This window comes from Acipenser ruthenus, chromosome 55, assembly GCF_902713425.1.
Source record: "Acipenser ruthenus chromosome 55, fAciRut3.2 maternal haplotype, whole genome shotgun sequence".
In the NCBI taxonomy this organism is placed as follows: domain Eukaryota; kingdom Metazoa; phylum Chordata; class Actinopteri; order Acipenseriformes; family Acipenseridae; genus Acipenser; species Acipenser ruthenus.
In genome coordinates, this window is record NC_081243.1 from 6,495,016 (window position 1) to 6,520,020 (window position 25,005).

General features: G+C 49.1%; 50 non-coding genes across 50 annotated transcripts; 26 read left to right on the forward strand and 24 right to left on the reverse strand.

The window, feature by feature from the left end:
• The first annotated feature begins 74 nt into the window (after positions 1-74).
• trnag-gcc (transfer RNA glycine (anticodon GCC)) lies at positions 75-145 on the forward strand. The gene has a single exon. It is a non-coding gene; the product is annotated as a tRNA-Gly (tRNA).
• Positions 146-231: 86 nt separating this feature from the next.
• Positions 232-303, reverse strand: trnad-guc (transfer RNA aspartic acid (anticodon GUC)). Its single transcript has one exon. It is a non-coding gene; the product is annotated as a tRNA-Asp (tRNA).
• Positions 304-435: 132 nt separating this feature from the next.
• On the reverse strand, positions 436-507 carry trnap-ugg (transfer RNA proline (anticodon UGG)). Its single transcript has one exon. It is a non-coding gene; the product is annotated as a tRNA-Pro (tRNA).
• A 1,026-nt stretch (positions 508-1,533) lies between these two features.
• On the forward strand, positions 1,534-1,605 carry trnap-cgg (transfer RNA proline (anticodon CGG)). Its single transcript has one exon. It is a non-coding gene; the product is annotated as a tRNA-Pro (tRNA).
• A 247-nt stretch (positions 1,606-1,852) lies between these two features.
• Positions 1,853-1,923, forward strand: trnag-gcc (transfer RNA glycine (anticodon GCC)). The gene has a single exon. It is a non-coding gene; the product is annotated as a tRNA-Gly (tRNA).
• An 86-nt stretch (positions 1,924-2,009) lies between these two features.
• trnad-guc (transfer RNA aspartic acid (anticodon GUC)) lies at positions 2,010-2,081 on the reverse strand. Its single transcript has one exon. It is a non-coding gene; the product is annotated as a tRNA-Asp (tRNA).
• A 132-nt stretch (positions 2,082-2,213) lies between these two features.
• Positions 2,214-2,285, reverse strand: trnap-ugg (transfer RNA proline (anticodon UGG)). Its single transcript has one exon. It is a non-coding gene; the product is annotated as a tRNA-Pro (tRNA).
• A 1,026-nt stretch (positions 2,286-3,311) lies between these two features.
• On the forward strand, positions 3,312-3,383 carry trnap-cgg (transfer RNA proline (anticodon CGG)). The gene has a single exon. It is a non-coding gene; the product is annotated as a tRNA-Pro (tRNA).
• A 247-nt stretch (positions 3,384-3,630) lies between these two features.
• Positions 3,631-3,701, forward strand: trnag-gcc (transfer RNA glycine (anticodon GCC)). The gene has a single exon. It is a non-coding gene; the product is annotated as a tRNA-Gly (tRNA).
• Positions 3,702-3,787: 86 nt separating this feature from the next.
• Positions 3,788-3,859, reverse strand: trnad-guc (transfer RNA aspartic acid (anticodon GUC)). Its single transcript has one exon. It is a non-coding gene; the product is annotated as a tRNA-Asp (tRNA).
• A 132-nt stretch (positions 3,860-3,991) lies between these two features.
• On the reverse strand, positions 3,992-4,063 carry trnap-ugg (transfer RNA proline (anticodon UGG)). The gene has a single exon. It is a non-coding gene; the product is annotated as a tRNA-Pro (tRNA).
• A 1,026-nt stretch (positions 4,064-5,089) lies between these two features.
• On the forward strand, positions 5,090-5,161 carry trnap-cgg (transfer RNA proline (anticodon CGG)). Its single transcript has one exon. It is a non-coding gene; the product is annotated as a tRNA-Pro (tRNA).
• Positions 5,162-5,408: 247 nt separating this feature from the next.
• trnag-gcc (transfer RNA glycine (anticodon GCC)) lies at positions 5,409-5,479 on the forward strand. Its single transcript has one exon. It is a non-coding gene; the product is annotated as a tRNA-Gly (tRNA).
• An 86-nt stretch (positions 5,480-5,565) lies between these two features.
• Positions 5,566-5,637, reverse strand: trnad-guc (transfer RNA aspartic acid (anticodon GUC)). Its single transcript has one exon. It is a non-coding gene; the product is annotated as a tRNA-Asp (tRNA).
• A 132-nt stretch (positions 5,638-5,769) lies between these two features.
• On the reverse strand, positions 5,770-5,841 carry trnap-ugg (transfer RNA proline (anticodon UGG)). Its single transcript has one exon. It is a non-coding gene; the product is annotated as a tRNA-Pro (tRNA).
• A 1,026-nt stretch (positions 5,842-6,867) lies between these two features.
• On the forward strand, positions 6,868-6,939 carry trnap-cgg (transfer RNA proline (anticodon CGG)). The gene has a single exon. It is a non-coding gene; the product is annotated as a tRNA-Pro (tRNA).
• A 247-nt stretch (positions 6,940-7,186) lies between these two features.
• On the forward strand, positions 7,187-7,257 carry trnag-gcc (transfer RNA glycine (anticodon GCC)). Its single transcript has one exon. It is a non-coding gene; the product is annotated as a tRNA-Gly (tRNA).
• Positions 7,258-7,343: 86 nt separating this feature from the next.
• trnad-guc (transfer RNA aspartic acid (anticodon GUC)) lies at positions 7,344-7,415 on the reverse strand. Its single transcript has one exon. It is a non-coding gene; the product is annotated as a tRNA-Asp (tRNA).
• A 132-nt stretch (positions 7,416-7,547) lies between these two features.
• Positions 7,548-7,619, reverse strand: trnap-ugg (transfer RNA proline (anticodon UGG)). The gene has a single exon. It is a non-coding gene; the product is annotated as a tRNA-Pro (tRNA).
• A 1,026-nt stretch (positions 7,620-8,645) lies between these two features.
• Positions 8,646-8,717, forward strand: trnap-cgg (transfer RNA proline (anticodon CGG)). The gene has a single exon. It is a non-coding gene; the product is annotated as a tRNA-Pro (tRNA).
• Positions 8,718-8,964: 247 nt separating this feature from the next.
• Positions 8,965-9,035, forward strand: trnag-gcc (transfer RNA glycine (anticodon GCC)). The gene has a single exon. It is a non-coding gene; the product is annotated as a tRNA-Gly (tRNA).
• Positions 9,036-9,121: 86 nt separating this feature from the next.
• On the reverse strand, positions 9,122-9,193 carry trnad-guc (transfer RNA aspartic acid (anticodon GUC)). Its single transcript has one exon. It is a non-coding gene; the product is annotated as a tRNA-Asp (tRNA).
• Positions 9,194-9,325: 132 nt separating this feature from the next.
• On the reverse strand, positions 9,326-9,397 carry trnap-ugg (transfer RNA proline (anticodon UGG)). Its single transcript has one exon. It is a non-coding gene; the product is annotated as a tRNA-Pro (tRNA).
• A 1,026-nt stretch (positions 9,398-10,423) lies between these two features.
• On the forward strand, positions 10,424-10,495 carry trnap-cgg (transfer RNA proline (anticodon CGG)). Its single transcript has one exon. It is a non-coding gene; the product is annotated as a tRNA-Pro (tRNA).
• A 247-nt stretch (positions 10,496-10,742) lies between these two features.
• On the forward strand, positions 10,743-10,813 carry trnag-gcc (transfer RNA glycine (anticodon GCC)). The gene has a single exon. It is a non-coding gene; the product is annotated as a tRNA-Gly (tRNA).
• Positions 10,814-10,899: 86 nt separating this feature from the next.
• trnad-guc (transfer RNA aspartic acid (anticodon GUC)) lies at positions 10,900-10,971 on the reverse strand. Its single transcript has one exon. It is a non-coding gene; the product is annotated as a tRNA-Asp (tRNA).
• A 132-nt stretch (positions 10,972-11,103) lies between these two features.
• trnap-ugg (transfer RNA proline (anticodon UGG)) lies at positions 11,104-11,175 on the reverse strand. The gene has a single exon. It is a non-coding gene; the product is annotated as a tRNA-Pro (tRNA).
• Positions 11,176-12,195: 1,020 nt separating this feature from the next.
• trnap-cgg (transfer RNA proline (anticodon CGG)) lies at positions 12,196-12,266 on the forward strand. Its single transcript has one exon. It is a non-coding gene; the product is annotated as a tRNA-Pro (tRNA).
• A 247-nt stretch (positions 12,267-12,513) lies between these two features.
• trnag-gcc (transfer RNA glycine (anticodon GCC)) lies at positions 12,514-12,584 on the forward strand. The gene has a single exon. It is a non-coding gene; the product is annotated as a tRNA-Gly (tRNA).
• An 86-nt stretch (positions 12,585-12,670) lies between these two features.
• trnad-guc (transfer RNA aspartic acid (anticodon GUC)) lies at positions 12,671-12,742 on the reverse strand. The gene has a single exon. It is a non-coding gene; the product is annotated as a tRNA-Asp (tRNA).
• A 132-nt stretch (positions 12,743-12,874) lies between these two features.
• On the reverse strand, positions 12,875-12,946 carry trnap-ugg (transfer RNA proline (anticodon UGG)). Its single transcript has one exon. It is a non-coding gene; the product is annotated as a tRNA-Pro (tRNA).
• A 1,026-nt stretch (positions 12,947-13,972) lies between these two features.
• Positions 13,973-14,044, forward strand: trnap-cgg (transfer RNA proline (anticodon CGG)). The gene has a single exon. It is a non-coding gene; the product is annotated as a tRNA-Pro (tRNA).
• Positions 14,045-14,291: 247 nt separating this feature from the next.
• trnag-gcc (transfer RNA glycine (anticodon GCC)) lies at positions 14,292-14,362 on the forward strand. Its single transcript has one exon. It is a non-coding gene; the product is annotated as a tRNA-Gly (tRNA).
• An 86-nt stretch (positions 14,363-14,448) lies between these two features.
• trnad-guc (transfer RNA aspartic acid (anticodon GUC)) lies at positions 14,449-14,520 on the reverse strand. Its single transcript has one exon. It is a non-coding gene; the product is annotated as a tRNA-Asp (tRNA).
• A 132-nt stretch (positions 14,521-14,652) lies between these two features.
• trnap-ugg (transfer RNA proline (anticodon UGG)) lies at positions 14,653-14,724 on the reverse strand. Its single transcript has one exon. It is a non-coding gene; the product is annotated as a tRNA-Pro (tRNA).
• A 1,020-nt stretch (positions 14,725-15,744) lies between these two features.
• Positions 15,745-15,815, forward strand: trnap-cgg (transfer RNA proline (anticodon CGG)). The gene has a single exon. It is a non-coding gene; the product is annotated as a tRNA-Pro (tRNA).
• Positions 15,816-16,062: 247 nt separating this feature from the next.
• trnag-gcc (transfer RNA glycine (anticodon GCC)) lies at positions 16,063-16,133 on the forward strand. The gene has a single exon. It is a non-coding gene; the product is annotated as a tRNA-Gly (tRNA).
• Positions 16,134-16,219: 86 nt separating this feature from the next.
• Positions 16,220-16,291, reverse strand: trnad-guc (transfer RNA aspartic acid (anticodon GUC)). Its single transcript has one exon. It is a non-coding gene; the product is annotated as a tRNA-Asp (tRNA).
• Positions 16,292-16,423: 132 nt separating this feature from the next.
• trnap-ugg (transfer RNA proline (anticodon UGG)) lies at positions 16,424-16,495 on the reverse strand. Its single transcript has one exon. It is a non-coding gene; the product is annotated as a tRNA-Pro (tRNA).
• A 1,026-nt stretch (positions 16,496-17,521) lies between these two features.
• On the forward strand, positions 17,522-17,593 carry trnap-cgg (transfer RNA proline (anticodon CGG)). The gene has a single exon. It is a non-coding gene; the product is annotated as a tRNA-Pro (tRNA).
• Positions 17,594-17,840: 247 nt separating this feature from the next.
• trnag-gcc (transfer RNA glycine (anticodon GCC)) lies at positions 17,841-17,911 on the forward strand. Its single transcript has one exon. It is a non-coding gene; the product is annotated as a tRNA-Gly (tRNA).
• Positions 17,912-17,997: 86 nt separating this feature from the next.
• trnad-guc (transfer RNA aspartic acid (anticodon GUC)) lies at positions 17,998-18,069 on the reverse strand. The gene has a single exon. It is a non-coding gene; the product is annotated as a tRNA-Asp (tRNA).
• A 132-nt stretch (positions 18,070-18,201) lies between these two features.
• Positions 18,202-18,273, reverse strand: trnap-ugg (transfer RNA proline (anticodon UGG)). Its single transcript has one exon. It is a non-coding gene; the product is annotated as a tRNA-Pro (tRNA).
• Positions 18,274-19,293: 1,020 nt separating this feature from the next.
• trnap-cgg (transfer RNA proline (anticodon CGG)) lies at positions 19,294-19,364 on the forward strand. The gene has a single exon. It is a non-coding gene; the product is annotated as a tRNA-Pro (tRNA).
• A 247-nt stretch (positions 19,365-19,611) lies between these two features.
• trnag-gcc (transfer RNA glycine (anticodon GCC)) lies at positions 19,612-19,682 on the forward strand. The gene has a single exon. It is a non-coding gene; the product is annotated as a tRNA-Gly (tRNA).
• An 86-nt stretch (positions 19,683-19,768) lies between these two features.
• Positions 19,769-19,840, reverse strand: trnad-guc (transfer RNA aspartic acid (anticodon GUC)). Its single transcript has one exon. It is a non-coding gene; the product is annotated as a tRNA-Asp (tRNA).
• Positions 19,841-19,972: 132 nt separating this feature from the next.
• Positions 19,973-20,044, reverse strand: trnap-ugg (transfer RNA proline (anticodon UGG)). The gene has a single exon. It is a non-coding gene; the product is annotated as a tRNA-Pro (tRNA).
• A 1,026-nt stretch (positions 20,045-21,070) lies between these two features.
• Positions 21,071-21,142, forward strand: trnap-cgg (transfer RNA proline (anticodon CGG)). Its single transcript has one exon. It is a non-coding gene; the product is annotated as a tRNA-Pro (tRNA).
• A 247-nt stretch (positions 21,143-21,389) lies between these two features.
• trnag-gcc (transfer RNA glycine (anticodon GCC)) lies at positions 21,390-21,460 on the forward strand. Its single transcript has one exon. It is a non-coding gene; the product is annotated as a tRNA-Gly (tRNA).
• Positions 21,461-24,222: 2,762 nt separating this feature from the next.
• Positions 24,223-24,294, forward strand: trnap-cgg (transfer RNA proline (anticodon CGG)). The gene has a single exon. It is a non-coding gene; the product is annotated as a tRNA-Pro (tRNA).
• Positions 24,295-25,005: the final 711 nt, after the last annotated feature.

The window sequence follows — 25,005 nt, forward strand, 5'->3', positions numbered from 1 at the left end:
ATGGAATATGTTGAAACCGAATTGTCTGCTTGTGTAACACCTAGCCAACAAGGGGTGATTAAAACGTCACGCAAGCATTGGTGGTTCAGTGGTAGAATTCTCGCCTGCCACGCGGGAGGCCCGGGTTCGATTCCCGGCCAATGCAAGCTTCTTCTTCTTTTTTACTTTATGTATAGAATAACAGCAGCACGCACCTGCCTTCAATCAGTAAAAAACAAAACAAAAAAAAATCTCCCCGTCGGGGAATTGAACCCCGGTCTCCCGCGTGACAGGCGGGGATACTGACCACTATACTAACGAGGAAGGCACGCGCTACCTGCCAATATGGCAACTCATTTAGTTGCAAAACGTCTAAGTCAAAACTGCCTGCTGAGCTTAATGTCGGTTTACGGATCGAAAACAGTATAGTACAAAACAAAACAAAAAAAGAAATTCGGGCTCGTCCGGGATTTGAACCCGGGACCTCTCGCACCCAAAGCGAGAATCATACCCCTAGACCAACGAGCCAGCTGCCGGTTTTATCCGGCGGCCGACGCGTGATACAGTCTCTGTCAGCAAAATAAGTGCAGCGTGACCAGTGACCCGTTCCGGAATGCTGCTGGCACCTCAGAGGAGGGGGGCTTAATACTCGCCAACGCAACCTTCTTTATTTTTTAGCATTCTTATAGTGCTGTTTCTTTTTTTTCTTTTTTCTTTTAATTCGCAGCACGGAAACTAGGATTCACATGTGTTTCACGTAACACTTTTTCAATTCATTCATCTGGTCACAGTGTTTTACCGCTACAGCAGGACCCGGCAATGCTTTTAATGGAATCGGCAATACAAGCTGCCACGTCAGTGGAGAAGTGCACGAGTACTCTCGCTCGCATTTCAGACAAGGGGATTTGAATTGCCTTCTAGCCGCTCTCGCTCACGCCGGGCGCCGTGGCGTGTGTCTGTAATCCCAGCTACAGGGGCAGGTTGAGGCTGGCGGATCGCTTGAGCACGGGGGCTCTGTGCTGCAACTGGCTGTGCCGAACGAGAGTCCGCACTTAGCACGGCATCGACATGGCATTTCTGGGGGAGCTCGTGAATGCCAGGTCGTCTAAGGAGGGGTGAACCGGCCCAGGTCGGGAACGGAGCAGGTCAAAACCCCTGTGTCGCACCAGTAGAGGGACTGCTCCTGTGAGCGGACGTTGCAGTGCATCCTTTGCAAAACAACGAAAACCAGCCTCCTTTTTTTCTATTTATTTTTTTGAAGTACATGCTGCCTAACTGATCCATTCCAAACATATCAAAACGAAATCCCACCTAAACTACTTTCCTCATTTATAGCGACCGCTTCTCGATGCCCATAGAAATGCTAGCCGCCAGTTAAAGAAGTCAGACGGCCCAAACAGGGAACAGCACACAGCTCGGAGACACGGCAAAATTACAGTGCTCTCGACAGGTACACCCAATATCAACGTGTCTCCCATCTAACAGAACTGCCAGGTCTGCACTTCTTTGGAAACTCGGGGGACCAAAACCAAAACCAAAACCGTGGCAGACGCTGGCTCGTTGGTCTAGGGGTATGATTCTCGCTTCGGGTGCGAGAGGTCCCGGGTTCAAATCCCGGACGAGCCCGTTTTTAATTCTTTTCTATTACACTTTTCCAATTACTGTGCATTGCCGATACGCACGCTCAGATTCCATGAACAACAATATCACAGCGACCGAGGGCTGATTGCACAATGGTTAAACGAGGACTGCAGTCTTTGTTGAGTCTGCAAAGCTGTTGCTGTGACACGCCTTGTAATATGGAATATGTTGAAACCGAATTGTCTGCTTGTGTAACACCTAGCCAACAAGGGGTGATTAAAACGTCACGCAAGCATTGGTGGTTCAGTGGTAGAATTCTCGCCTGCCACGCGGGAGGCCCGGGTTCGATTCCCGGCCAATGCAAGCTTCTTCTTCTTTTTTACTTTATGTATAGAATAACAGCAGCACGCACCTGCCTTCAATCAGTAAAAAACAAAACAAAAAAAAATCTCCCCGTCGGGGAATTGAACCCCGGTCTCCCGCGTGACAGGCGGGGATACTGACCACTATACTAACGAGGAAGGCACGCGCTACCTGCCAATATGGCAACTCATTTAGTTGCAAAACGTCTAAGTCAAAACTGCCTGCTGAGCTTAATGTCGGTTTACGGATCGAAAACAGTATAGTACAAAACAAAACAAAAAAAGAAATTCGGGCTCGTCCGGGATTTGAACCCGGGACCTCTCGCACCCAAAGCGAGAATCATACCCCTAGACCAACGAGCCAGCTGCCGGTTTTATCCGGCGGCCGACGCGTGATACAGTCTCTGTCAGCAAAATAAGTGCAGCGTGACCAGTGACCCGTTCCGGAATGCTGCTGGCACCTCAGAGGAGGGGGGCTTAATACTCGCCAACGCAACCTTCTTTATTTTTTAGCATTCTTATAGTGCTGTTTCTTTTTTTTCTTTTTTCTTTTAATTCGCAGCACGGAAACTAGGATTCACATGTGTTTCACGTAACACTTTTTCAATTCATTCATCTGGTCACAGTGTTTTACCGCTACAGCAGGACCCGGCAATGCTTTTAATGGAATCGGCAATACAAGCTGCCACGTCAGTGGAGAAGTGCACGAGTACTCTCGCTCGCATTTCAGACAAGGGGATTTGAATTGCCTTCTAGCCGCTCTCGCTCACGCCGGGCGCCGTGGCGTGTGTCTGTAATCCCAGCTACAGGGGCAGGTTGAGGCTGGCGGATCGCTTGAGCACGGGGGCTCTGTGCTGCAACTGGCTGTGCCGAACGAGAGTCCGCACTTAGCACGGCATCGACATGGCATTTCTGGTGGAGCTCGTGAATGCCAGGTCGTCTAAGGAGGGGTGAACCGGCCCAGGTCGGGAACGGAGCAGGTCAAAACCCCTGTGTCGCACCAGTAGAGGGACTGCTCCTGTGAGCGGACGTTGCAGTGCATCCTTTGCAAAACAACGAAAACCAGCCTCCTTTTTTTCTATTTATTTTTTTGAAGTACATGCTGCCTAACTGATCCATTCCAAACATATCAAAACGAAATCCCACCTAAACTACTTTCCTCATTTATAGCGACCGCTTCTCGATGCCCATAGAAATGCTAGCCGCCAGTTAAAGAAGTCAGACGGCCCAAACAGGGAACAGCACACAGCTCGGAGACACGGCAAAATTACAGTGCTCTCGACAGGTACACCCAATATCAACGTGTCTCCCATCTAACAGAACTGCCAGGTCTGCACTTCTTTGGAAACTCGGGGGACCAAAACCAAAACCAAAACCGTGGCAGACGCTGGCTCGTTGGTCTAGGGGTATGATTCTCGCTTCGGGTGCGAGAGGTCCCGGGTTCAAATCCCGGACGAGCCCGTTTTTAATTCTTTTCTATTACACTTTTCCAATTACTGTGCATTGCCGATACGCACGCTCAGATTCCATGAACAACAATATCACAGCGACCGAGGGCTGATTGCACAATGGTTAAACGAGGACTGCAGTCTTTGTTGAGTCTGCAAAGGTGTTGCTGTGACACGCCTTGTAATATGGAATATGTTGAAACCGAATTGTCTGCTTGTGTAACACCTAGCCAACAAGGGGTGATTAAAACGTCACGCAAGCATTGGTGGTTCAGTGGTAGAATTCTCGCCTGCCACGCGGGAGGCCCGGGTTCGATTCCCGGCCAATGCAAGCTTCTTCTTCTTTTTTACTTTATGTATAGAATAACAGCAGCACGCACCTGCCTTCAATCAGTAAAAAACAAAACAAAAAAAAATCTCCCCGTCGGGGAATTGAACCCCGGTCTCCCGCGTGACAGGCGGGGATACTGACCACTATACTAACGAGGAAGGCACGCGCTACCTGCCAATATGGCAACTCATTTAGTTGCAAAACGTCTAAGTCAAAACTGCCTGCTGAGCTTAATGTCGGTTTACGGATCGAAAACAGTATAGTACAAAACAAAACAAAAAAAGAAATTCGGGCTCGTCCGGGATTTGAACCCGGGACCTCTCGCACCCAAAGCGAGAATCATACCCCTAGACCAACGAGCCAGCTGCCGGTTTTATCCGGCGGCCGACGCGTGATACAGTCTCTGTCAGCAAAATAAGTGCAGCGTGACCAGTGACCCGTTCCGGAATGCTGCTGGCACCTCAGAGGAGGGGGGCTTAATACTCGCCAACGCAACCTTCTTTATTTTTTAGCATTCTTATAGTGCTGTTTCTTTTTTTTCTTTTTTCTTTTAATTCGCAGCACGGAAACTAGGATTCACATGTGTTTCACGTAACACTTTTTCAATTCATTCATCTGGTCACAGTGTTTTACCGCTACAGCAGGACCCGGCAATGCTTTTAATGGAATCGGCAATACAAGCTGCCACGTCAGTGGAGAAGTGCACGAGTACTCTCGCTCGCATTTCAGACAAGGGGATTTGAATTGCCTTCTAGCCGCTCTCGCTCACGCCGGGCGCCGTGGCGTGTGTCTGTAATCCCAGCTACAGGGGCAGGTTGAGGCTGGCGGATCGCTTGAGCACGGGGGCTCTGTGCTGCAACTGGCTGTGCCGAACGAGAGTCCGCACTTAGCACGGCATCGACATGGCATTTCTGGGGGAGCTCGTGAATGCCAGGTCGTCTAAGGAGGGGTGAACCGGCCCAGGTCGGGAACGGAGCAGGTCAAAACCCCTGTGTCGCACCAGTAGAGGGACTGCTCCTGTGAGCGGACGTTGCAGTGCATCCTTTGCAAAACAACGAAAACCAGCCTCCTTTTTTTCTATTTATTTTTTTGAAGTACATGCTGCCTAACTGATCCATTCCAAACATATCAAAACGAAATCCCACCTAAACTACTTTCCTCATTTATAGCGACCGCTTCTCGATGCCCATAGAAATGCTAGCCGCCAGTTAAAGAAGTCAGACGGCCCAAACAGGGAACAGCACACAGCTCGGAGACACGGCAAAATTACAGTGCTCTCGACAGGTACACCCAATATCAACGTGTCTCCCATCTAACAGAACTGCCAGGTCTGCACTTCTTTGGAAACTCGGGGGACCAAAACCAAAACCAAAACCGTGGCAGACGCTGGCTCGTTGGTCTAGGGGTATGATTCTCGCTTCGGGTGCGAGAGGTCCCGGGTTCAAATCCCGGACGAGCCCGTTTTTAATTCTTTTCTATTACACTTTTCCAATTACTGTGCATTGCCGATACGCACGCTCAGATTCCATGAACAACAATATCACAGCGACCGAGGGCTGATTGCACAATGGTTAAACGAGGACTGCAGTCTTTGTTGAGTCTGCAAAGGTGTTGCTGTGACACGCCTTGTAATATGGAATATGTTGAAACCGAATTGTCTGCTTGTGTAACACCTAGCCAACAAGGGGTGATTAAAACGTCACGCAAGCATTGGTGGTTCAGTGGTAGAATTCTCGCCTGCCACGCGGGAGGCCCGGGTTCGATTCCCGGCCAATGCAAGCTTCTTCTTCTTTTTTACTTTATGTATAGAATAACAGCAGCACGCACCTGCCTTCAATCAGTAAAAAACAAAACAAAAAAAAATCTCCCCGTCGGGGAATTGAACCCCGGTCTCCCGCGTGACAGGCGGGGATACTGACCACTATACTAACGAGGAAGGCACGCGCTACCTGCCAATATGGCAACTCATTTAGTTGCAAAACGTCTAAGTCAAAACTGCCTGCTGAGCTTAATGTCGGTTTACGGATCGAAAACAGTATAGTACAAAACAAAACAAAAAAAGAAATTCGGGCTCGTCCGGGATTTGAACCCGGGACCTCTCGCACCCAAAGCGAGAATCATACCCCTAGACCAACGAGCCAGCTGCCGGTTTTATCCGGCGGCCGACGCGTGATACAGTCTCTGTCAGCAAAATAAGTGCAGCGTGACCAGTGACCCGTTCCGGAATGCTGCTGGCACCTCAGAGGAGGGGGGCTTAATACTCGCCAACGCAACCTTCTTTATTTTTTAGCATTCTTATAGTGCTGTTTCTTTTTTTTCTTTTTTCTTTTAATTCGCAGCACGGAAACTAGGATTCACATGTGTTTCACGTAACACTTTTTCAATTCATTCATCTGGTCACAGTGTTTTACCGCTACAGCAGGACCCGGCAATGCTTTTAATGGAATCGGCAATACAAGCTGCCACGTCAGTGGAGAAGTGCACGAGTACTCTCGCTCGCATTTCAGACAAGGGGATTTGAATTGCCTTCTAGCCGCTCTCGCTCACGCCGGGCGCCGTGGCGTGTGTCTGTAATCCCAGCTACAGGGGCAGGTTGAGGCTGGCGGATCGCTTGAGCACGGGGGCTCTGTGCTGCAACTGGCTGTGCCGAACGAGAGTCCGCACTTAGCACGGCATCGACATGGCATTTCTGGTGGAGCTCGTGAATGCCAGGTCGTCTAAGGAGGGGTGAACCGGCCCAGGTCGGGAACGGAGCAGGTCAAAACCCCTGTGTCGCACCAGTAGAGGGACTGCTCCTGTGAGCGGACGTTGCAGTGCATCCTTTGCAAAACAACGAAAACCAGCCTCCTTTTTTTCTATTTATTTTTTTGAAGTACATGCTGCCTAACTGATCCATTCCAAACATATCAAAACGAAATCCCACCTAAACTACTTTCCTCATTTATAGCGACCGCTTCTCGATGCCCATAGAAATGCTAGCCGCCAGTTAAAGAAGTCAGACGGCCCAAACAGGGAACAGCACACAGCTCGGAGACACGGCAAAATTACAGTGCTCTCGACAGGTACACCCAATATCAACGTGTCTCCCATCTAACAGAACTGCCAGGTCTGCACTTCTTTGGAAACTCGGGGGACCAAAACCAAAACCAAAACCGTGGCAGACGCTGGCTCGTTGGTCTAGGGGTATGATTCTCGCTTCGGGTGCGAGAGGTCCCGGGTTCAAATCCCGGACGAGCCCGTTTTTAATTCTTTTCTATTACACTTTTCCAATTACTGTGCATTGCCGATACGCACGCTCAGATTCCATGAACAACAATATCACAGCGACCGAGGGCTGATTGCACAATGGTTAAACGAGGACTGCAGTCTTTGTTGAGTCTGCAAAGCTGTTGCTGTGACACGCCTTGTAATATGGAATATGTTGAAACCGAATTGTCTGCTTGTGTAACACCTAGCCAACAAGGGGTGATTAAAACGTCACGCAAGCATTGGTGGTTCAGTGGTAGAATTCTCGCCTGCCACGCGGGAGGCCCGGGTTCGATTCCCGGCCAATGCAAGCTTCTTCTTCTTTTTTACTTTATGTATAGAATAACAGCAGCACGCACCTGCCTTCAATCAGTAAAAAACAAAACAAAAAAAAATCTCCCCGTCGGGGAATTGAACCCCGGTCTCCCGCGTGACAGGCGGGGATACTGACCACTATACTAACGAGGAAGGCACGCGCTACCTGCCAATATGGCAACTCATTTAGTTGCAAAACGTCTAAGTCAAAACTGCCTGCTGAGCTTAATGTCGGTTTACGGATCGAAAACAGTATAGTACAAAACAAAACAAAAAAAGAAATTCGGGCTCGTCCGGGATTTGAACCCGGGACCTCTCGCACCCAAAGCGAGAATCATACCCCTAGACCAACGAGCCAGCTGCCGGTTTTATCCGGCGGCCGACGCGTGATACAGTCTCTGTCAGCAAAATAAGTGCAGCGTGACCAGTGACCCGTTCCGGAATGCTGCTGGCACCTCAGAGGAGGGGGGCTTAATACTCGCCAACGCAACCTTCTTTATTTTTTAGCATTCTTATAGTGCTGTTTCTTTTTTTTCTTTTTTCTTTTAATTCGCAGCACGGAAACTAGGATTCACATGTGTTTCACGTAACACTTTTTCAATTCATTCATCTGGTCACAGTGTTTTACCGCTACAGCAGGACCCGGCAATGCTTTTAATGGAATCGGCAATACAAGCTGCCACGTCAGTGGAGAAGTGCACGAGTACTCTCGCTCTCATTTCAGACAAGGGGATTTGAATTGCCTTCTAGCCGCTCTCGCTCACGCCGGGCGCCGTGGCGTGTGTCTGTAATCCCAGCTACAGGGGCAGGTTGAGGCTGGCGGATCGCTTGAGCACGGGGGCTCTGTGCTGCAACTGGCTGTGCCGAACGAGAGTCCGCACTTAGCACGGCATCGACATGGCATTTCTGGGGGAGCTCGTGAATGCCAGGTCGTCTAAGGAGGGGTGAACCGGCCCAGGTCGGGAACGGAGCAGGTCAAAACCCCTGTGTCGCACCAGTAGAGGGACTGCTCCTGTGAGCGGACGTTGCAGTGCATCCTTTGCAAAACAACGAAAACCAGCCTCCTTTTTTTCTATTTATTTTTTTGAAGTACATGCTGCCTAACTGATCCATTCCAAACATATCAAAACGAAATCCCACCTAAACTACTTTCCTCATTTATAGCGACCGCTTCTCGATGCCCATAGAAATGCTAGCCGCCAGTTAAAGAAGTCAGACGGCCCAAACAGGGAACAGCACACAGCTCGGAGACACGGCAAAATTACAGTGCTCTCGACAGGTACACCCAATATCAACGTGTCTCCCATCTAACAGAACTGCCAGGTCTGCACTTCTTTGGAAACTCGGGGGACCAAAACCAAAACCAAAACCGTGGCAGACGCTGGCTCGTTGGTCTAGGGGTATGATTCTCGCTTCGGGTGCGAGAGGTCCCGGGTTCAAATCCCGGACGAGCCCGTTTTTAATTCTTTTCTATTACACTTTTCCAATTACTGTGCATTGCCGATACGCACGCTCAGATTCCATGAACAACAATATCACAGCGACCGAGGGCTGATTGCACAATGGTTAAACGAGGACTGCAGTCTTTGTTGAGTCTGCAAAGCTGTTGCTGTGACACGCCTTGTAATATGGAATATGTTGAAACCGAATTGTCTGCTTGTGTAACACCTAGCCAACAAGGGGTGATTAAAACGTCACGCAAGCATTGGTGGTTCAGTGGTAGAATTCTCGCCTGCCACGCGGGAGGCCCGGGTTCGATTCCCGGCCAATGCAAGCTTCTTCTTCTTTTTTACTTTATGTATAGAATAACAGCAGCACGCACCTGCCTTCAATCAGTAAAAAACAAAACAAAAAAAAATCTCCCCGTCGGGGAATTGAACCCCGGTCTCCCGCGTGACAGGCGGGGATACTGACCACTATACTAACGAGGAAGGCACGCGCTACCTGCCAATATGGCAACTCATTTAGTTGCAAAACGTCTAAGTCAAAACTGCCTGCTGAGCTTAATGTCGGTTTACGGATCGAAAACAGTATAGTACAAAACAAAACAAAAAAAGAAATTCGGGCTCGTCCGGGATTTGAACCCGGGACCTCTCGCACCCAAAGCGAGAATCATACCCCTAGACCAACGAGCCAGCTGCCGGTTTTATCCGGCGGCCGACGCGTGATACAGTCTCTGTCAGCAAAATAAGTGCAGCGTGACCAGTGACCCGTTCCGGAATGCTGCTGACACCTCAGAGGAGGGGGGCTTAATACTCGCCAACACAACCTTCTTTATTTTTTGGCATTCTTATGGTGCTGTTTCTTTTTTTTCTTTTTTCTTTTAATTCGCAGCACGGAAACTAGGATTCACATGTGTTTCACGTAACACTTTTTCAATTCATTCATCTGGTCACAGTGTTTTACCGCTACAGCAGGACCCGGCAATGCTTTTAATGGAATCGGCAATAAAAGCTGCCACGTCAGTGGAGAAGTGCACGAGTACTCTCGCTCGCATTTCAGACAAGGGGATTTGAATTGCCTTCTAGCCGCTCTCGCTCACGCCGGGCGCCGTGGCGTGTGTCTGTAATCCCAGCTACAGGGGCAGGTTGAGGCTGGCGGATCGCTTGAGCACGGGGGCTCTGTGCTGCAACTGGCTGTGCCGAACGAGAGTCCGCACTTAGCACGGCATCGACATGGCATTTCTGGGGGAGCTCGTGAATGCCAGGTCGTCTAAGGAGGGGTGAACCGGCCCAGGTCGGGAACGGAGCAGGTCAAAACCCCTGTGTCGCACCAGTAGAGGGACTGCTCCTGTGAGCGGACGTTGCAGTGCATCCTTTGCAAAACAACGAAAACCAGCCTCCTTTTTTTCTATTTATTTTTTTGAAGTACATGCTGCCTAACTGATCCATTCCAAACATATCAAAACGAAATCCCACCTAAACTACTTTCCTCATTTATAGCGACCGCTTCTCGATGCCCATAGAAATGCTAGCCGCCAGTTAAAGAAGTCAGACGGCCCAAACAGGGAACAGCACACAGCTCGGAGACACGGCAAAATTACAGTGCTCTCGACAGGTACACCCAATATCAACGTGTCTCCCATCTAACAGAACTGCCAGGTCTGCACTTCTTTGGAAACTCGGGGGACCAAAACCAAAACCAAAACCGTGGCAGACGCTGGCTCGTTGGTCTAGGGGTATGATTCTCGCTTCGGGTGCGAGAGGTCCCGGGTTCAAATCCCGGACGAGCCCGTTTTTAATTCTTTTCTATTACACTTTTCCAATTACTGTGCATTGCCGATACGCACGCTCAGATTCCATGAACAACAATATCACAGCGACCGAGGGCTGATTGCACAATGGTTAAACGAGGACTGCAGTCTTTGTTGAGTCTGCAAAGCTGTTGCTGTGACACGCCTTGTAATATGGAATATGTTGAAACCGAATTGTCTGCTTGTGTAACACCTAGCCAACAAGGGGTGATTAAAACGTCACGCAAGCATTGGTGGTTCAGTGGTAGAATTCTCGCCTGCCACGCGGGAGGCCCGGGTTCGATTCCCGGCCAATGCAAGCTTCTTCTTCTTTTTTACTTTATGTATAGAATAACAGCAGCACGCACCTGCCTTCAATCAGTAAAAAACAAAACAAAAAAAAATCTCCCCGTCGGGGAATTGAACCCCGGTCTCCCGCGTGACAGGCGGGGATACTGACCACTATACTAACGAGGAAGGCACGCGCTACCTGCCAATATGGCAACTCATTTAGTTGCAAAACGTCTAAGTCAAAACTGCCTGCTGAGCTTAATGTCGGTTTACGGATCGAAAACAGTATAGTACAAAACAAAACAAAAAAAGAAATTCGGGCTCGTCCGGGATTTGAACCCGGGACCTCTCGCACCCAAAGCGAGAATCATACCCCTAGACCAACGAGCCAGCTGCCGGTTTTATCCGGCGGCCGACGCGTGATACAGTCTCTGTCAGCAAAATAAGTGCAGCGTGACCAGTGACCCGTTCCGGAATGCTGCTGACACCTCAGAGGAGGGGGGCTTAATACTCGCCAACACAACCTTCTTTATTTTTTGGCATTCTTATGGTGCTGTTTCTTTTTTTTCTTTTTTCTTTTAATTCGCAGCACGGAAACTAGGATTCACATGTGTTTCACGTAACACTTTTTCAATTCATTCATCTGGTCACAGTGTTTTACCGCTACAGCAGGACCCGGCAATGCTTTTAATGGAATCGGCAATAAAAGCTGCCACGTCAGTGGAGAAGTGCACGAGTACTCTCGCTCGCATTTCAGACAAGGGGATTTGAATTGCCTTCTAGCCGCTCTCGCTCACGCCGGGCGCCGTGGCGTGTGTCTGTAATCCCAGCTACAGGGGCAGGTTGAGGCTGGCGGATCGCTTGAGCACGGGGGCTCTGTGCTGCAACTGGCTGTGCCGAACGAGAGTCCGCACTTAGCACGGCATCGACATGGCATTTCTGGGGGAGCTCGTGAATGCCAGGTCGTCTAAGGAGGGGTGAACCGGCCCAGGTCGGGAACGGAGCAGGTCAAAACCCCTGTGTCGCACCAGTAGAGGGACTGCTCCTGTGAGCGGACGTTGCAGTGCATCCTTTGCAAAACAACGAAATCCAGCCTCCTTTTTTTCTATTTATTTTTTTGAAGTACATGCTGCCTAACTGATCCATTCCAAACATATCAAAACGAAATCCCACCTAAACTACTTTCCTCATTTATAGCGACCGCTTCTCGATGCCCATAGAAATGCTAGCCGCCAGTTAAAGAAGTCAGACGGCCCAAACAGGGAACAGCACACAGCTCGGAGACACGGCAAAATTACAGTGCTCTCGACAGGTACACCCAATATCAACGTGTCTCCCATCTAACAGAACTGCCAGGTCTGCACTTCTTTGGAAACTCGGGGGACCAAAACCAAAACCGTGGAAGACGCTGGCTCGTTGGTCTAGGGGTATGATTCTCGCTTCGGGTGCGAGAGGTCGGGGTTCAAATCCCGGACGAGCCCGTTTTTAATTCTTTTCTACTACACTTTTCCAATTACTGTGCATTGCCGATACGCACGCTCAGATTCCATGAACAACAATATCACAGCGACCGAGGGCTGATTGCACAATGGTTAAACGAGGACTGCAGTCTTTGTTGAGTCTGCAAAGCTGTTGCTGTGACACGCCTTGTAATATGGAATATTTTGAAACCGAATTGTCTGCTTGTGTAACACCTAGCCAACAAGGGGTGATTAAAACGTCACGCAAGCATTGGTGGTTCAGTGGTAGAATTCTCGCCTGCCACGCGGGAGGCCCGGGTTCGATTCCCGGCCAATGCAAGCTTCTTCTTCTTTTTTACTTTATGTATAGAATAACAGCAGCACGCACCTGCCTTCAATCAGTAAAAAACAAAACAAAAAAAAATCTCCCCGTCGGGGAATTGAACCCCGGTCTCCCGCGTGACAGGCGGGGATACTGACCACTATACTAACGAGGAAGGCACGCGCTACCTGCCAATATGGCAACTCATTTAGTTGCAAAACGTCTAAGTCAAAACTGCCTGCTGAGCTTAATGTCGGTTTACGGATCGAAAACAGTATAGTACAAAACAAAACAAAAAAAGAAATTCGGGCTCGTCCGGGATTTGAACCCGGGACCTCTCGCACCCAAAGCGAGAATCATACCCCTAGACCAACGAGCCAGCTGCCGGTTTTATCCGGCGGCCGACGCGTGATACAGTCTCTGTCAGCAAAATAAGTGCAGCGTGACCAGTGACCCGTTCCGGAATGCTGCTGACACCTCAGAGGAGGGGGGCTTAATACTCGCCAACACAACCTTCTTTATTTTTTGGCATTCTTATGGTGCTGTTTCTTTTTTTTCTTTTTTCTTTTAATTCGCAGCACGGAAACTAGGATTCACATGTGTTTCACGTAACACTTTTTCAATTCATTCATCTGGTCACAGTGTTTTACCGCTACAGCAGGACCCGGCAATGCTTTTAATGGAATCGGCAATAAAAGCTGCCACGTCAGTGGAGAAGTGCACGAGTACTCTCGCTCGCATTTCAGACAAGGGGATTTGAATTGCCTTCTAGCCGCTCTCGCTCACGCCGGGCGCCGTGGCGTGTGTCTGTAATCCCAGCTACAGGGGCAGGTTGAGGCTGGCGGATCGCTTGAGCACGGGGGCTCTGTGCTGCAACTGGCTGTGCCGAACGAGAGTCCGCACTTAGCACGGCATCGACATGGCATTTCTGGGGGAGCTCGTGAATGCCAGGTCGTCTAAGGAGGGGTGAACCGGCCCAGGTCGGGAACGGAGCAGGTCAAAACCCCTGTGTCGCACCAGTAGAGGGACTGCTCCTGTGAGCGGACGTTGCAGTGCATCCTTTGCAAAACAACGAAAACCAGCCTCCTTTTTTTCTATTTATTTTTTTGAAGTACATGCTGCCTAACTGATCCATTCCAAACATATCAAAACGAAATCCCACCTAAACTACTTTCCTCATTTATAGCGACCGCTTCTCGATGCCCATAGAAATGCTAGCCGCCAGTTAAAGAAGTCAGACGGCCCAAACAGGGAACAGCACACAGCTCGGAGACACGGCAAAATTACAGTGCTCTCGACAGGTACACCCAATATCAACGTGTCTCCCATCTAACAGAACTGCCAGGTCTGCACTTCTTTGGAAACTCGGGGGACCAAAACCAAAACCAAAACCGTGGCAGACGCTGGCTCGTTGGTCTAGGGGTATGATTCTCGCTTCGGGTGCGAGAGGTCCCGGGTTCAAATCCCGGACGAGCCCGTTTTTAATTCTTTTCTATTACACTTTTCCAATTACTGTGCATTGCCGATACGCACGCTCAGATTCCATGAACAACAATATCACAGCGACCGAGGGCTGATTGCACAATGGTTAAACGAGGACTGCAGTCTTTGTTGAGTCTGCAAAGCTGTTGCTGTGACACGCCTTGTAATATGGAATATGTTGAAACCGAATTGTCTGCTTGTGTAACACCTAGCCAACAAGGGGTGATTAAAACGTCACGCAAGCATTGGTGGTTCAGTGGTAGAATTCTCGCCTGCCACGCGGGAGGCCCGGGTTCGATTCCCGGCCAATGCAAGCTTCTTCTTCTTTTTTACTTTATGTATAGAATAACAGCAGCACGCACCTGCCTTCAATCAGTAAAAAACAAAACAAAAAAAAATCTCCCCGTCGGGGAATTGAACCCCGGTCTCCCGCGTGACAGGCGGGGATACTGACCACTATACTAACGAGGAAGGCACGCGCTACCTGCCAATATGGCAACTCATTTAGTTGCAAAACGTCTAAGTCAAAACTGCCTGCTGAGCTTAATGTCGGTTTACGGATCGAAAACAGTATAGTACAAAACAAAACAAAAAAAGAAATTCGGGCTCGTCCGGGATTTGAACCCGGGACCTCTCGCACCCAAAGCGAGAATCATACCCCTAGACCAACGAGCCAGCTGCCGGTTTTATCCGGCGGCCGACGCGTGATACAGTCTCTGTCAGCAAAATAAGTGCAGCGTGACCAGTGACCCGTTCCGGAATGCTGCTGACACCTCAGAGGAGGGGGGCTTAATACTCGCCAACACAACCTTCTTTATTTTTTGGCATTCTTATGGTGCTGTTTCTTTTTTTTCTTTTTTCTTTTAATTCGCAGCACGGAAACTAGGATTCACATGTGTTTCACGTAACACTTTTTCAATTCATTCATCTGGTCACAGTGTTTTACCGCTACAGCAGGACCCGGCAATGCTTTTAATGGAATCGGCAATAAAAGCTGCCACGTCAGTGGAGAAGTGCACGAGTACTCTCGCTCGCATTTCAGACAAGGGGATTTGAATTGCCTTCTAGCCGCTCTCGCTCACGCCGGGCGCCGTGGCGTGTGTCTGTAATCCCAGCTACAGGGGCAGGTTGAGGCTGGCGGATCGCTTGAGCACGGGGGCTCTGTGCTGCAACTGGCTGTGCCGAACGAGAGTCCGCACTTAGCACGGCATCGACATGGCATTTCTGGGGGAGCTCGTGAATGCCAGGTCGTCTAAGGAGGGGTGAACCGGCCCAGGTCGGGAACGGAGCAGGTCAAAACCCCTGTGTCGCACCAGTAGAGGGACTGCTCCTGTGAGCGGACGTTGCAGTGCATCCTTTGCAAAACAACGAAATCCAGCCTCCTTTTTTTCTATTTATTTTTTTGAAGTACATGCTGCCTAACTGATCCATTCCAAACATATCAAAACGAAATCCCACCTAAACTACTTTCCTCATTTATAGCGACCGCTTCTCGATGCCCATAGAAATGCTAGCCGCCAGTTAAAGAAGTCAGACGGCCCAAACAGGGAACAGCACACAGCTCGGAGACACGGCAAAATTACAGTGCTCTCGACAGGTACACCCAATATCAACGTGTCTCCCATCTAACAGAACTGCCAGGTCTGCACTTCTTTGGAAACTCGGGGGACCAAAACCAAAACCGTGGAAGACGCTGGCTCGTTGGTCTAGGGGTATGATTCTCGCTTCGGGTGCGAGAGGTCGGGGTTCAAATCCCGGACGAGCCCGTTTTTAATTCTTTTCTACTACACTTTTCCAATTACTGTGCATTGCCGATACGCACGCTCAGATTCCATGAACAACAATATCACAGCGACCGAGGGCTGATTGCACAATGGTTAAACGAGGACTGCAGTCTTTGTTGAGTCTGCAAAGCTGTTGCTGTGACACGCCTTGTAATATGGAATATTTTGAAACCGAATTGTCTGCTTGTGTAACACCTAGCCAACAAGGGGTGATTAAAACGTCACGCAAGCATTGGTGGTTCAGTGGTAGAATTCTCGCCTGCCACGCGGGAGGCCCGGGTTCGATTCCCGGCCAATGCAAGCTTCTTCTTCTTTTTTACTTTATGTATAGAATAACAGCAGCACGCACCTGCCTTCAATCAGTAAAAAACAAAACAAAAAAAAATCTCCCCGTCGGGGAATTGAACCCCGGTCTCCCGCGTGACAGGCGGGGATACTGACCACTATACTAACGAGGAAGGCACGCGCTACCTGCCAATATGGCAACTCATTTAGTTGCAAAACGTCTAAGTCAAAACTGCCTGCTGAGCTTAATGTCGGTTTACGGATCGAAAACAGTATAGTACAAAACAAAACAAAAAAAGAAATTCGGGCTCGTCCGGGATTTGAACCCGGGACCTCTCGCACCCAAAGCGAGAATCATACCCCTAGACCAACGAGCCAGCTGCCGGTTTTATCCGGCGGCCGACGCGTGATACAGTCTCTGTCAGCAAAATAAGTGCAGCGTGACCAGTGACCCGTTCCGGAATGCTGCTGACACCTCAGAGGAGGGGGGCTTAATACTCGCCAACACAACCTTCTTTATTTTTTGGCATTCTTATGGTGCTGTTTCTTTTTTTTCTTTTTTCTTTTAATTCGCAGCACGGAAACTAGGATTCACATGTGTTTCACGTAACACTTTTTCAATTCATTCATCTGGTCACAGTGTTTTACCGCTACAGCAGGACCCGGCAATGCTTTTAATGGAATCGGCAATAAAAGCTGCCACGTCAGTGGAGAAGTGCACGAGTACTCTCGCTCGCATTTCAGACAAGGGGATTTGAATTGCCTTCTAACCGCTCTCGCTCACGCCGGGCGCCGTGGCGTGTGTCTGTAATCCCAGCTACAGGGGCAGGTTGAGGCTGGCGGATCGCTTGAGCACGGGGGCTCTGTGCTGCAACTGGCTGTGCCGAACGAGAGTCCGCACTTAGCACGGCATCGACATGGCATTTCTGGGGGAGCTCGTGAATGCCAGGTCGTCTAAGGAGGGGTGAACCGGCCCAGGTCGGGAACGGAGCAGGTCAAAACCCCTGTGTCGCACCAGTAGAGGGACTGCTCCTGTGAGCGGACGTTGCAGTGCATCCTTTGCAAAACAACGAAAACCAGCCTCCTTTTTTTCTATTTATTTTTTTGAAGTACATGCTGCCTAACTGATCCATTCCAAACATATCAAAACGAAATCCCACCTAAACTACTTTCCTCATTTATAGCGACCGCTTCTCGATGCCCATAGAAATGCTAGCCGCCAGTTAAAGAAGTCAGACGGCCCAAACAGGGAACAGCACACAGCTCGGAGACACGGCAAAATTACAGTGCTCTCGACAGGTACACCCAATATCAACGTGTCTCCCATCTAACAGAACTGCCAGGTCTGCACTTCTTTGGAAACTCGGGGGACCAAAACCAAAACCAAAACCGTGGCAGACGCTGGCTCGTTGGTCTAGGGGTATGATTCTCGCTTCGGGTGCGAGAGGTCCCGGGTTCAAATCCCGGACGAGCCCGTTTTTAATTCTTTTCTATTACACTTTTCCAATTACTGTGCATTGCCGATACGCACGCTCAGATTCCATGAACAACAATATCACAGCGACCGAGGGCTGATTGCACAATGGTTAAACGAGGACTGCAGTCTTTGTTGTGTCTGCAAAGCTGTTGCTGTGACACGCCTTGTAATATGGAATATTTTGAAACCGAATTGTCTGCTTGTGTAACACCTAGCCAACAAGGGGTGATTAAAACGTCACGCAAGCATTGGTGGTTCAGTGGTAGAATTCTCGCCTGCCACGCGGGAGGCCCGGGTTCGATTCCCGGCCAATGCAAGCTTCTTCTTCTTTTTTACTTTATGTATAGAATAACAGCAGCACGCACCTGCCTTCAATCAGTAAAAAACAAAACAAAAAAAAATCTCCCCGTCGGGGAATTGAACCCCGGTCTCCCGCGTGACAGGCGGGGATACTGACCACTATACTAACGAGGAAGGCACGCGCTACCTGCCAATATGGCAACTCATTTAGTTGCAAAACGTCTAAGTCAAAACTGCCTGCTGAGCTTAATGTCGGTTTACGGATCGAAAACAGTATAGTACAAAACAAAACAAAAAAAGAAATTCGGGCTCGTCCGGGATTTGAACCCGGGACCTCTCGCACCCAAAGCGAGAATCATACCCCTAGACCAACGAGCCAGCTGCCGGTTTTATCCGGCGGCCGACGCGTGATACAGTCTCTGTCAGCAAAATAAGTGCAGCGTGACCAGTGACCCGTTCCGGAATGCTGCTGACACCTCAGAGGAGGGGGGCTTAATACTCGCCAACACAACCTTCTTTATTTTTTGGCATTCTTATGGTGCTGTTTCTTTTTTTTCTTTTTTCTTTTAATTCGCAGCACGGAAACTAGGATTCACATGTGTTTCACGTAACACTTTTTCAATTCATTCATCTGGTCACAGTGTTTTACCGCTACAGCAGGACCCGGCAATGCTTTTAATGGAATCGGCAATAAAAGCTGCCACGTCAGTGGAGAAGTGCACGAGTACTCTCGCTCGCATTTCAGACAAGGGGATTTGAATTGCCTTCTAGCCGCTCTCGCTCACGCCGGGCGCCGTGGCGTGTGTCTGTAATCCCAGCTACAGGGGCAGGTTGAGGCTGGCGGATCGCTTGAGCACGGGGGCTCTGTGCTGCAACTGGCTGTGCCGAACGAGAGTCCGCACTTAGCACGGCATCGACATGGCATTTCTGGGGGAGCTCGTGAATGCCAGGTCGTCTAAGGAGGGGTGAACCGGCCCAGGTCGGGAACGGAGCAGGTCAAAACCCCTGTGTCGCACCAGTAGAGGGACTGCTCCTGTGAGCGGACGTTGCAGTGCATCCTTTGCAAAACAACGAAATCCAGCCTCCTTTTTTTCTATTTATTTTTTTGAAGTACATGCTGCCTAACTGATCCATTCCAAACATATCAAAACGAAATCCCACCTAAACTACTTTCCTCATTTATAGCGACCGCTTCTCGATGCCCATAGAAATGCTAGCCGCCAGTTAAAGAAGTCAGACGGCCCAAACAGGGAACAGCACACAGCTCGGAGACACGGCAAAATTACAGTGCTCTCGACAGGTACACCCAATATCAACGTGTCTCCCATCTAACAGAACTGCCAGGTCTGCACTTCTTTGGAAACTCGGGGGACCAAAACCAAAACCGTGGCAGACGCTGGCTCGTTGGTCTAGGGGTATGATTCTCGCTTCGGGTGCGAGAGGTCGGGGTTCAAATCCCGGACGAGCCCGTTTTTAATTCTTTTCTACTACACTTTTCCAATTACTGTGCATTGCCGATACGCACGCTCAGATTCCATGAACAACAATATCACAGCGACCGAGGGCTGATTGCACAATGGTTAAACGAGGACTGCAGTCTTTGTTGAGTCTGCAAAGCTGTTGCTGTGACACGCCTTGTAATATGGAATATGTTGAAACCGAATTGTCTGCTTGTGTAACACCTAGCCAACAAGGGGTGATTAAAACGTCACGCAAGCATTGGTGGTTCAGTGTTAGAATTCTCGCCTGCCACGCGGGAGGCCCGGGTTCGATTCCCGGCCAATGCAAGCTTCTTCTTCTTTTTTACTTTATGTATAGAATAACAGCAGCACGCACCTGCCTTCAATCAGTAAAAAACAAAACAAAAAAAAATCTCCCCGTCGGGGAATTGAACCCCGGTCTCCCGCGTGACAGGCGGGGATACTGACCACTATACTAACGAGGAAGGCACGCGCTACCTGCCAATATGGCAACTCATTTAGTTGCAAAACGTCTAAGTCAAAACTGCCTGCTGAGCTTAATGTCGGTTTACGGATCGAAAACAGTATAGTACAAAACAAAACAAAAAAAGAAATTCGGGCTCGTCCGGGATTTGAACCCGGGACCTCTCGCACCCAAAGCGAGAATCATACCCCTAGACCAACGAGCCAGCTGCCGGTTTTATCTGGCGGCCGACGCGTGATACAGTCTCTGTCAGCAAAATAAGTGCAGCGTGACCAGTGACCCGTTCCGGAATGCTGCTGACACCTCAGAGGAGGGGGGCTTAATACTCGCCAACACAACCTTCTTTATTTTTTGGCATTCTTATAGTGCTGTTTCTTTTTTTTCTTTTTTCTTTTAATTCGCAGCACGGAAACTAGGATTCACATGTGTTTCACGTAACACTTTTTCAATTCATTCATCTGGTCACAGTGTTTTACCGCTACAGCAGGACCCGGCAATGCTTTTAATGGAATCGGCAATAAAAGCTGCCACGTCAGTGGAGAAGTGCACGAGTACTCTCGCTCGCATTTCAGACAAGGGGATTTGAATTGCCTTCTAGCCGCTCTCGCTCACGCCGGGCGCCGTGGCGTGTGTCTGTAATCCCAGCTACAGGGGCAGGTTGAGGCTGGCGGATCGCTTGAGCACGGGGGCTCTGTGCTGCAACTGGCTGTGCCGAACGAGAGTCCGCACTTAGCACGGCATCGACATGGCATTTCTGGGGGAGCTCGTGAATGCCAGGTCGTCTAAGGAGGGGTGAACCGGCCCAGGTCGGGAACGGAGCAGGTCAAAACCCCTGTGTCGCACCAGTAGAGGGACTGCTCCTGTGAGCGGACGTTGCAGTGCATCCTTTGCAAAACAACGAAAACCAGCCTCCTTTTTTTCTATTTATTTTTTTGAAGTACATGCTGCCTAACTGATTCATTCCAAACATATCAAAACGAAATCCCACCTAAACTACTTTCCTCATTTATAGCGACCGCTTCTCGATGCCCATAGAAATGCTAGCCGCCAGTTAAAGAAGTCAGACGGCCCAAACAGGGAACAGCACACAGCTCGGAGACACGGCAAAATTACAGTGCTCTCGACAGGTACACCCAATATAAACGTGTCTCCCATCTAACAGAACTGCCAGGTCTGCACTTCTTTGGAAACTCGGGGGACCAAAACCAAAACCAAAACCGTGGCAGACGCTGGCTCGTTGGTCTAGGGGTATGATTCTCGCTTCGGGTGCGAGAGGTCCCGGGTTCAAATCCCGGACGAGCCCGTTTTTAATTCTTTTCTACTACACTTTTCCAATTACTGTGCATTGCCGATACGCACGCTCAGATTCCATGAACAACAATATCACAGCGACCGAGGGCTGATTGCACAATGGTTAAACGAGGACTGCAGTCTTTGTTGAGTCTGCAAAGCTGTTGCTGTGACACGCCTTGTAATATGGAATATGTTGAAACCGAATTGTCTGCTTGTGTAACACCTAGCCAACAAGGGGTGATTAAAACGTCACGCAAGCATTGGTGGTTCAGTGGTAGAATTCTCGCCTGCCACGCGGGAGGCCCGGGTTCGATTCCCGGACAATGCAACCTTCTTTTTTTCTTGTACTTTATATATACAATTACAGCCACACGCACCTGCCTTCAATCAGTAAAAAAAAAAAAGAAATCTCCCCGTCGGGGAATTGAACCTCGGTCTCCCGCGTGACAGGCGGGGATACTGACCACTATACTAACGAGGAAGGCACACGCTACCTGCCACTATGGCAACGTATTTAGTTGCAAAGCGTCTAAGTCAAAACTGCCTGCTGAGCTTAATGGTTTACGGATCGAAAACAGTATAGTACAAACAATTAAAAAAAATAAAAACGGGCTCGTCCGGGATTTGAACTCGGGGACATCTCGCACCCAAAGCGAGAATCATACCCCTAGGCCAACGAGCCAGCTACCGGTTCTATTTGGCGGCCGACGCGTGATGCAGTCTCTGGCAGCAAAATAAGTGCAGCATGGCCAGAGCCGTTCCGTCTGCCCGTGCGGAATGCAGCTGGCACCTCAGAGGAGGGAGGCTTAATACTCGCCAACGTAACCTTCTTTATTTTTTGGCATTCTTATAGAGCTGCTTATTTTTTTTGCTTTTTTTTTAAATTCGCAGCACGAAAACTAGGATTCACATGTGTTTCACGTAACACTTTTTCAATTCATTCATCTGGTCACAGTGTTTTACCACTACAGCAGGACCCGGCAATGCTTTTAATGCAATCGGCATTAAAAGCTGCCACGTCAGTGGAGAACTGCACGAGTACTCTCGCTCTCATTTCAAACAAGGGGATTTGAATTGCCTTCTAGCCGCTCTCGCTCACGCCGGGCGCCCTTCTTTGGAAACTCCGGGGACCAAAACAGTGGCAGGCGCTGGCTCGTTGGTCTAGGGGTATGATTCTAGCTTCGGGTGCGAGAGGTCCCGGGTTCAAATCCCGGACAAGCCCGTTTTTAATTCTTTACACTTTTCCAATTACTATGCATTGCCGATACGCACGCTCAAATTCCATGAACAACAATATCACAGCGACTAAGGGCTGATTGCACAATGGTTAAACGAGGACTGCAGTCTTTGTTGAGTCTGCAAAGCAACTGCTTATGCATTAAACACAATTCTGACGTAACAGACTATAAAACCATTCAGCATCGAGTTTCTGTATTTTATACAGCACTGTTTATTTTGGTAACGCATGTGCTTGTTTTTTTTTTGGTATGTAGTTTAAAACAACCACAAAACTAGTGTAACAGATGGGCATTTTGTAGGTACAATTGTTTGTGTACATGTACGATCTAGCACTAGAACGGGTTAATTCATCATTTCACACTGCACTAGATGCTACTAATACAGTACCTACATCAAGCAAACCTCAAGCTAACGTCAAGCAAGCATTGTGGTAGAATTCTCGCCTGCCACGCGGACGGCCCAGGTTTGATTCCCGGACAATGCAACCTTCTTTTTGTCTTGTACTTTATGTATACAATTACAGCCACACGCACCTGCCTTCAATCAGTAAAAAAAAATAAAAAATCTCCCCGTCGGGGAATTGAACCCCGGTCTCCCGCGTGACAGGCGGGGATACTGACCACTATACTAACGATGAAGGCACGCGCTACCTGCCACTATGCCAACGTATTTAGTTGCAAAGCGTCTAAGTCAAAACTGCCTGCTGAGCTTAATGGTTTACGGATCGAAAACAGTATAGTACAAACAATTAAAAAAAAAAAAAAACGGGCTCGGCCGGGATCTGAACCCGGGACCTCTCGCACCCAAAGCGAGAATCATACCCCTAGGCCAACGAGCCAGCTGCCGGTTTCATCCGGCGGCCGACGCGTGATACAGTCTCTGGCAGCAAAATAAGTGCAGCATGCCCAGAGCCGTTCCATCTGCCGGTGCGGAATGGTGCTGGCACCTCAGAGGAGGGAGGCTTAATACTCGCCAACGCAACAATCTTTATTTTTTGGCATTATATAGAGCTGCTTTTTTTTTAAAAAAAATTCGCAGCACGAAAACTAGGATTCACATGTGTTTCACGTAACACTTTTTCAATTCATTCATCTGGTCACAGTGTTTTACCACTACAGCAGGACCCGGCAATGCTTTTAATGCAATCGGCATTAAAAGCTGCCACGTCAGTGGAGAACTGCACGAGTACTCTCGCTCTCATTTCAAACAAGGGGATTTGAATTGCCTTCTAGCCGCTCTCGCTCACGCCGGGCGCCGTGGCGTGTGTCTGTAATGCCAGCTACAGGGGCAGGTTGAGGCTGGCTGATCGCTTGAGCACGGGAGCTCTGTGCTGCAACTGGCTGTGCCGATCGGGGGTCCGCACTTAGCACGGCGTCGACATGGCATTTCTGGGGGAGCTCGTGAATGCCAGGTCGTCTAAGGAGGGGTGAACCGGCCCAGGTCGGGAACGGAGCAGGTCAAAACCCACGTGTCGCACCAGTAGTGGGACTGCTCCTGTGAGCGGACATTGCAGTGCATCCTTTGCAAAACAACGAAACCCAGCCTCCTTTTTTCTATTTATTTTTTGAAGTACATGCTGACTAACTGATCCATTCCAAACATATCAAAACGAAATCTCACCTAAACTACTTTCCTTATTTATAGCGACCGCTTCTCGATGAACATAGAAATGCTAGCTGCCAGTTAAAGAAGTCAGACGGGCAAAACAGGCAGCAACACACAGCTCGGAGACACGGCAAAATTACAGTGGTCTCGACAGGTACACCCAATAGAAAAACGTCTCCCATCTAACAGAACAGCTAGGTCTGCACTTCTTTGGAAACTCGGGGGACCAAAACAGTGGCAGACGCTGGCTCGTTGGTCTAGGGGTATGATTCTCGCTTCGGGTGCGAGTGGTCCCGGGTTCAAATCCTGGACGAGCTCGTTTTTAATTCTTTTGTATTACACTTTTCCAATTACTATGCATTGCCGATACGCACGCTCAAATTCCATGAACAACAATATCACAGCGACTAAGGGCTGATTGCACAATGGTTAAACGAGGACTGCAGTCTTTGTTGAGTCTGCAGAGCAACTGCTTATGCATTAAACACAATTCTGACGTAACAGACTATAAAACCATTCAGCATCGAGTTTCTGTATTTTATACAGCACTGTTTATTTTGGTAACGCATGTGCTTGTTTTTTTTTTTTGGTTTGTAGTTTAAAACAACCACAAAACTAGTGTAACAGATGGGCATTTTGTAGGTACAATTGTTTGTGTACATGTACAATCTAGCACTAGAACGGGTTAATTCATCATTTCACACTGCACTACAGGGCACCAGGGAGAGAGGCAGATAGATAAGTTCCTGCTTTTTGTAATTGTAACTACTACATTTGGTGACATTGTAAGGTGGTGTTTGAATTGGCTGAGTTTGTGTGTGATTAGTACCAGGTGAGTGGCTAAATTGATTAGCAGTTGATTTTGCTATTTGATTGGTTTCCACACAGTTTAGTTGGTTCTTTTGCCAAGCAGGGGTAACAACATTTATTCAAGCAGCTTATTTTAGCGCCAGCACGAAGCGCCAGCCAACAGAAGAGCCTCAACAAAAGAGCCGGGAGTCTAGCTGTGGGAGTCCAGCGAGGGGAGGC